Consider the following 7,406-nt stretch of genomic DNA (forward strand, 5'->3'; position numbering starts at 1 on the left):
TGCAAGTGGTTCATGAATATATTAACTTTTTAGGCAGCATCTCAAGCCCACACAAAAAATAGAGCTTAGCACATATAAAATTGTAAGAGACAAACAAATGCCAGAGCTCAAGACCCTCCCATACCAAATAATGGGTGGACACTTACATGTGTTGTTTTCCTCATCAATAGCCAGCTCTTTAAGAGCTGCAAGAATATTTCCTCTTTCTTCCATAAAAATATTATATACACATAAAACGTGATAGTTTTCCCTTACATAAGAAAAGATTGACAGCATCCTGTGTAAAGCAACAACAATAATAAATATTAAAAATGTAATAGAATTTCATTACAATTAGTTTAAAGTATTTTTTGGTAAAGGGTTGTGCACGGAGAAGAGAAAGGAGAAAAAGAAGACATATTCAATTATGAAAACTAGGTTAAATTGACTTGAATACTCTAAAATCCCTCAAAACAAGCTAAATTGATTTTATTATAAAAAAATGAAATGTCTCATGAATTCAGAATGCAAAGACGTCCATATATAGAAATAATAAAAATTAAAAATAAAGTCTAACAAATTTTCAAATTGGGTATCATTCATTTTCCCATGCACATGACAATTTCATTCAAGCTGTTTTAACCTTTTATTTGTGTAACGTGCCATTGTATTCATATTCAACATCAATAATGTTGGTAAACAGATTTGTCACAGTAGAATTTTCCCAATGGAGTGTGTGGAAAACTGTTCACAACAGTTGGATAGGCCCTTGGTATGCGGCCTTCCTCTGGGTTTAGAGGGGCAGCTCCCTCGTAAGATGAAATTTTAGATTTTTTGATAAAGATAAGAAGAACTTAGAAAATAGGAAGGAAAACCATTGATAGCAAATGCACCACACGCCATCAACGTTTTCATAAAAATGATGTAAACTATTAATGAGAGCTATCAAGGACTACGCTTGAGAACTTTCATCAACACATTGCTAATTCAATCATCCACAAATACTCACATCATACCATGAAAGTAATCATAGATGAATCAACACTTTAACAATCTAGATTCCTTGGAGAGAGAACGCTAAATGTACTTTCTTTTATTTCTTGCACCAAGAAAGAAAGAAGTAATTGATTACACAAAAACAACAACTGTACACACTTTCCAAAAATTGCTTTATGATCAAAGCATAAGTGTTCCCCTGTATCCAAGTCCAAAAAAAGTCCCTAATTACATTGATTTTCAAGAATTTATAGCCTTTCCAGCTCAACTAACTTTTTGGGCTCGTAACTACTCAAAAATTTAGAGTTTGGATTATTCTAGAGATGATTCGTAACCGACCCTAACTTTTACAACTCTAACTCTAGATGCTTAACCACAACTAAGAATAGTTATGACATACACTAAAACAATAGTTAAAACTAAAGTTGACTTCTTCAATCACAAGGAGTGACCTATGTCACTTTACAAAAGAGTGATTTGAGATTCATATTATCAAAGTGAGAATGAGACTTTGATGTCATTGATGAAATATCTATGCCTCTTTCTCAATCCATGAGCCATTTTCTGAAGGAAGCCAAGATAAAGCTCAGAAACTTTAGAATCCACACACAACCTATTGCATGACTCAGAGAACTCTGAAATCTCAATGGTGACCAATGATCCGCTACCTTCATTGCTTCTACATGAGGCTTTTGCAAAATGGTTTGAAGCCTCTACCATTGATTATGCCTTCTCAAACATTCTATCAAGTGAATCAAGCCATATATCCCCTATTACACAATTTTCCCAAAACATTTGGAAGCAATTCATATTCTTTTCTTGTACTTGCCAAGGTGAGATTCTCAATATTTGTGAGAGAGACTGCCAATGCATGTGAGTAGTTCTTCCATTGTATAGGAAAAAAATAGTGGCTATCCTTCTCATCTGACCTTTGCCACCTTGAAGGCTCAAGGAAGACATTCTCATCCCATGATGGTTGAAGAATCTGAGGAAGGCTCTAGAGAAAGACGTTGGAGATGTGTGGCCAACCGGTTACACTTTTTTCCCTCAGGATAGAACAGTAAACCAATTATATGTCTTTTATCAATAGAAACCTAAGATGTGTTAACCTAAAGTTTTGTGCCAATAAAGAAAAATTTCATTGAAGAATATGAAGCTCTTTCCCTTGCGGGTCCAAGTGGCAGGTCATTGTAAATTGGAGCCCATTTGCAGTGAAACTTGAATTCCAAGTGCTATAAATCATCTATATAAGGCTTGTAGCAAAGACATAGGTTGATTGCACGACTCAAAAAGTCATTGCCAGTAACCCCTTGCAAAAGTGATGTAATTGGAATTAGCAAGAAAAGTATCGCATCTAGATGATCATGTACAGTATGGAGCCAGTCATAGTGATTGTGTAAGGATACACATCCACCTCGAGTTTTTCCAAGTGTCTCTTAGTTTAGCAAGTGTTATAGTGGAGAAAGGACGCTGTCTCACAAATACCACATCTTATCCTCCAATTTCCACACTGACAATAATGTGTGTTCTGGATTTATCAGTAAACTTGGCAATGATTTCAGGCTCCCAACAAGAAGGAACGACACTCTTGACTTCCCCTCTAAGAATAATGGGTGTTCTTATAACGTGCAGATTATACAGAGTTATATAGTAGCCATTGAAAGCTAGATATTTAGGCTCTATATCATCATGCAGCTAGGATCCACTGAACATGTGAGGCCTCGCCCCGACCCATCATAGCATAGTGATGCATTACTATTATTTTGACATTCATGACTCAAGATGTCGACACATTATCTGATGCTTAGAACATACTTTATTATTTCATGATGTGTGATGTTACTTTTAGATATATTTGATGATTGTCATTTACTATTTCATGTATATGTATGTTGATGAAATCAGTAAATGTAGGATTGAGACTTTGATTTAAGAGATTTTAAATGATTAAGAATTAAGTAGGATGAAGAAACCCTTATTGATGTATGTTTTAATTTATGTGAATTTCTGATACGTATACATTTATGTACATGTGATTTTATGAGACTACTGATGTGTGCAATGAGTGTGCAGATATTTAGCCGAGAAACCCTACAGAGGAATAGAACTGGTCTCTTTGTGCTAATTTTGGAAACCTTGTTGTTCGTAATTCACGTATTGTCTTGTGAGATATATGTATGTATCTTCTTTGTTCAGTGAATTTTAATGTTCGTAATTATGTTCTTTTAGTGTCGCTTGACACTTGTAAAGTGTTTATGTGCTTCAGTGTGTTGTTTAGGGTTAGTTCTTTAACCTTTGGACCCAAGTTGGTTTAGTTGGTGTCAGTTTTCCAATTGGATTCTTAATCAAGGTTAGTCATCCTTTAATCTGAATTAGTGTTTAATCTGCAAAGTTAGAGTAGTTGATGGTCCTATTTTATTCCTAGATTTTATTTGGCTCTAAACCTCTTTCCTAAGGCTTAAAACTTGATATTATTATACCCAAAGGGTATGGGTATGGGTTAGGGGTCTTTTCCAACCCCTAAGCCCCGTTTATTGACTTTTGAGGTCACTCAAAAAGTCTCTTTTTGCCTTTGTGCGAAAATTGACCATGGTTATCTTGAGTTACTTCACCTCATCTCCACTTAGGGTTTAACCATAGTGTAGGTTGAGTTAGGAGTTTCTAGAATTGCTAGTGGGTGGAGATAGTTATTGCTCCTTTTGGTGGTTGAGTTTGAGGCTTATTTAGAGGCCCTTCTTAAACTTGTGGAGGTTGTTACCCAATCTCTACATTTAGAGAGGAGTTCTTGAAGATTGAAGGAAGGAAGTGGAAACTCTACTCAAAATTGTTCATTTCCATTACCTCTTTGTGAAAGTAGGAAATTCTCATCTCCCTTATTCAGTTTTCATGTTTGTTTCATGTTCATGCTACTTTGTTGTTGTTTCAATGTTTGTATGTTTGTGGGTATGTTGGGAAGATTTGAAAACCTTATTGTTGTGGATGTTTTCCTTTCATGTTTATGTTTGCAATTTTGAGATTTTTCTTGCATGGGTGTTTTGGTATTACTCACCCTTGGAGAGGGCAGAAGTGACCAATTTTGGGAAAGGTTTGTTTAGTTGGACTCCAACCAGTGCAGAGTCTCTTCTCAGGATGAGAAGAGGGAGAAAGGGTAGGGTGTTATGGGCCCCTACCCATTAGCACAAACCTCATATGAGTATGGCATTTTTAAATGGAAGAACGGAAGTTCATGGTTAATAGCCCCGATTGGGCATCTGATTTGGTGTTGTGCTCGACTTCTCCTAGTTGGAAGAATCCACCTTTCCCTAGTGTTGATTTATTATAGATCTTGTTGTGAAAACCTTGTATAAATGTGCATGTTTTGAATTGTTCTTGGTCATGCTTTTGGTCACTTGATCAGATTCTGTTCCCTCCAAGGTACTAGAAATATGATGCAGAAATTGATTTGAATCCCTTGATGAGGGTCATGAAGAAAATACAATTGAAACTGTTGTAATTTAGGATTGAAATCCTATGTAAGTTGTATTTCAAACTTTGTTGGATTGGCAACGAAGCCGGGTTTTCTTCCTGATTCTTTCCCGGCTGAGCCCTTGAATCAGGTTGTTAATAAAATAAGTGATTGAGTAATTTTTTCTTCTCTTGGAATTTTCATATTTTATTTCGTCATATGAATGTATATAAAAGAAAAGATGAAATGAGGATGTTCAATTATGCAAGATTCTATTTATAAATGTGTGGTATCTCCTTTGGGTTTGATATGATTTAGTTCATGGTTGTTTGTGTTGGAAGTAAATTTGCAAGAAATTTGTGTGTTAGATACTCCCTTCAAATGAATAAATCATCATCATCTTGATCTCCTTATTTTCTCAATTGCCTTAAGACTAGTTTAGTCACTATGTTATTCCAATTTTGCTCCATCAGTTATAATAGATAGTTAAAAGATTATGTAGATGATTATTTCATGTAATGTGTGTATCATTGAAATGCATAGTATTTAGGGATCATAGAAATTATCAACCAGGAATTCATAAGAGATTTGCGTAGGTTTTGATGATCTTGCAATAGTTGATTTTGTTGAGCATGATACATAATAAGGTGATAAGTTAATATCATTATGAATTCAAAACACCAATCCTATAAAACTCCATAGTAAGACTTAAACCTACAAGAAAGTTTCAAATGCATGAAAAAAAAAAATAATAAGGCCTATAGTAGCACATATATCATTCTAGAAATTGTATGGAAAAAAAAAAAAGTGAGTTCATACTATTACAGTCTAATATTATAATAGACCCTCTATGATTTAAAAACAATACTTTGTAAAAATCTAAATATCCTAAACTACCTAATTAACTTTATTGCCTTCAATGCATTTTCATCTTTACTTGGACGCAACTTTTCAACTTGCATATTAAAAAGGTTTGTTTGTTTTATATTTTGGATTGCTGATGGGAGGGTGACATCACCTATCCCCCATCCCATCATCCCATCTCCTTCCTTGGCCAGCGCTCACCTCATTTGTTTTGCATGGAGGTTGAAGTATTAAATTCATGGCAATCAAGTGATTTTTCTTAAACTTTGAAATCCCCTCCAAATCTTGTTGAGCGCTTAATCAACTTGGGGGGGGGGAAACATTAATTTTGGTGGTTTAGCAAATAGCAAAAGTTTTCTTTTGCTTGGGTTCTATTTTCTCCCCTAATGCTGGACACCACCTCACGCATCCTCCCTAGACTACGAAACTACTGCCCACGTGGGATAAGGGGGCTCAACCTGCCATGTGCAGGCCTCAGGCAGTGCGTGCGCAGGGGGCTAGGGTGTAGGTGGGGTCTTAGGGTAGTGTGGGGTAGTGTAGGGTGGCTTAGGTTAGTGGTTTTTAAATAGTTAGTTTATTAAATTTTAAATTGTGTTTTATTTGATGTTAAATAAGATAGTGTTAGGTCTTAGATTTGATAGTAAGTAGTTTTAGTTATTTTTTTCAGTTAGTTATTTTAGATTTAGAATTTTGTTAGATATTTATTTTGTTTTAATATGAGTAGTGTTAAGTTAAAATGTAATTTAAGTTAGTTTAGATTTAGTTAGGATATTTTTTAATTAATTTAGTTATTTAATTATTTTAGAAAGTTCTAATTTTATGTCTAGTTAAATTTAGTTATCATTGTTAGTTAGTCTTATATTGATAGTAAAATCTAATCTTTGAGTAGTAAGTAGTCTTAATTTTAAAGGTTAATTGGCTATTCAAATTTAGTTTAAATGTAGACTTTATTTGATTAGATATTTTCAGATTAAACTAAACCCGAACTCTTTTAGAATGTTATTTAAATAACTTTCATATCTTGTTGTGAAGTTAATAAAATAATGTGATTAAGGTCGATAACATTTTGGAAAAATGTAAGCTCAAATCTTAACGATGTATTCCTCCTCAAGTTTAAAAACTTAAGATGAAATGTAGAGTACCTTTATTTTAGCTGTGATCACAACCTTATTAAACTTAGAGCTTTTTTATTATGAATTTAAAAAAAAAAAAAAAATTATCTATTTGCCCTCGTAATTTTGGGATGACAGAACACATATATTAAATTGAATATAAGCAATGGTATCTTCCCTGTCAACTCGCATGCATGTCTACGAGCAGCGTACCAACAACAACATCTAGCTTAATCTCTCATCTATTAATATAACCATGAATCATCTTAACTTGTTCCAAATCACTCAAATACCTGCAAGCTTGGAGAGCATTCATCGTGGTCATAGGATCTGAAACCATGTCATCATATTGCATTGATGAAACAAAACTAACGCTTCTATAATGTCTCCTATATTTTGTGCATATCTTGCAATCATTAAATTCTAGGAAACTGCATTTCATTCAGGCATGATGCCAAACAATTTGCATGCATCTCAACATGATTTAATTTCCTGTACAAATCCACCAATCCATTACTCGCAGTCACTTCTGACTTGAATCCTCTCTTCACAAGGTGATGATGTACTTGCTACCCCCGTCTGAGTGAGGATGCCTGGACGTATGCATTTTGTCAAACACTTAGCATGCAAGGTCTGTGTTCTTGTATTTGGCATACGCGTTAACTCGCCTGATGGTTTGGACAGTAAGTTTGACAGTAGCTCTTAATCCTTCTTAGTCTCTTGCCATTTCCTTTGCTATATCTTCACTATTTTTCATTGGTGACAAACCTGACTGCAGGAGCACCCCCAAATGGCCCTGTTGATGTCATTAGCACCCTGCTTGCTCCCAATTCATGCCATCTTCTTAATAGTGTATACTGTATTGATCTCAAAGAAATTGAGAGTGAATGGAAACAAAAACCATCCTCAATAAGTCTTCTCACTTCATCACTTCTAACAATATGTGCCACCTTCTTTTGGTACTCTACAAAATACTTGAACTACTAAAGAACCTTCTTTTTTTTTTTTAA

At 34.6% G+C, this 7,406-nt stretch overlaps 1 pseudogene; it reads right to left on the reverse strand.

Annotated features, from left to right (window-relative positions):
- Positions 1-2,084: 2,084 nt before the first annotated feature.
- LOC149557182 (MACPF domain-containing protein At4g24290-like) lies at positions 2,085-7,205 on the reverse strand (annotated as a pseudogene).
- Between the last annotated feature and the right edge of the window lie 201 nt (positions 7,206-7,406).

Source organism: Cupressus sempervirens, chromosome 5 (assembly GCF_028749045.1).
Source record: "Cupressus sempervirens isolate cs-2001-9-10 chromosome 5, ASM2874904v1, whole genome shotgun sequence".
Lineage (NCBI taxonomy): Eukaryota > Viridiplantae > Streptophyta > Pinopsida > Cupressales > Cupressaceae > Cupressus > Cupressus sempervirens.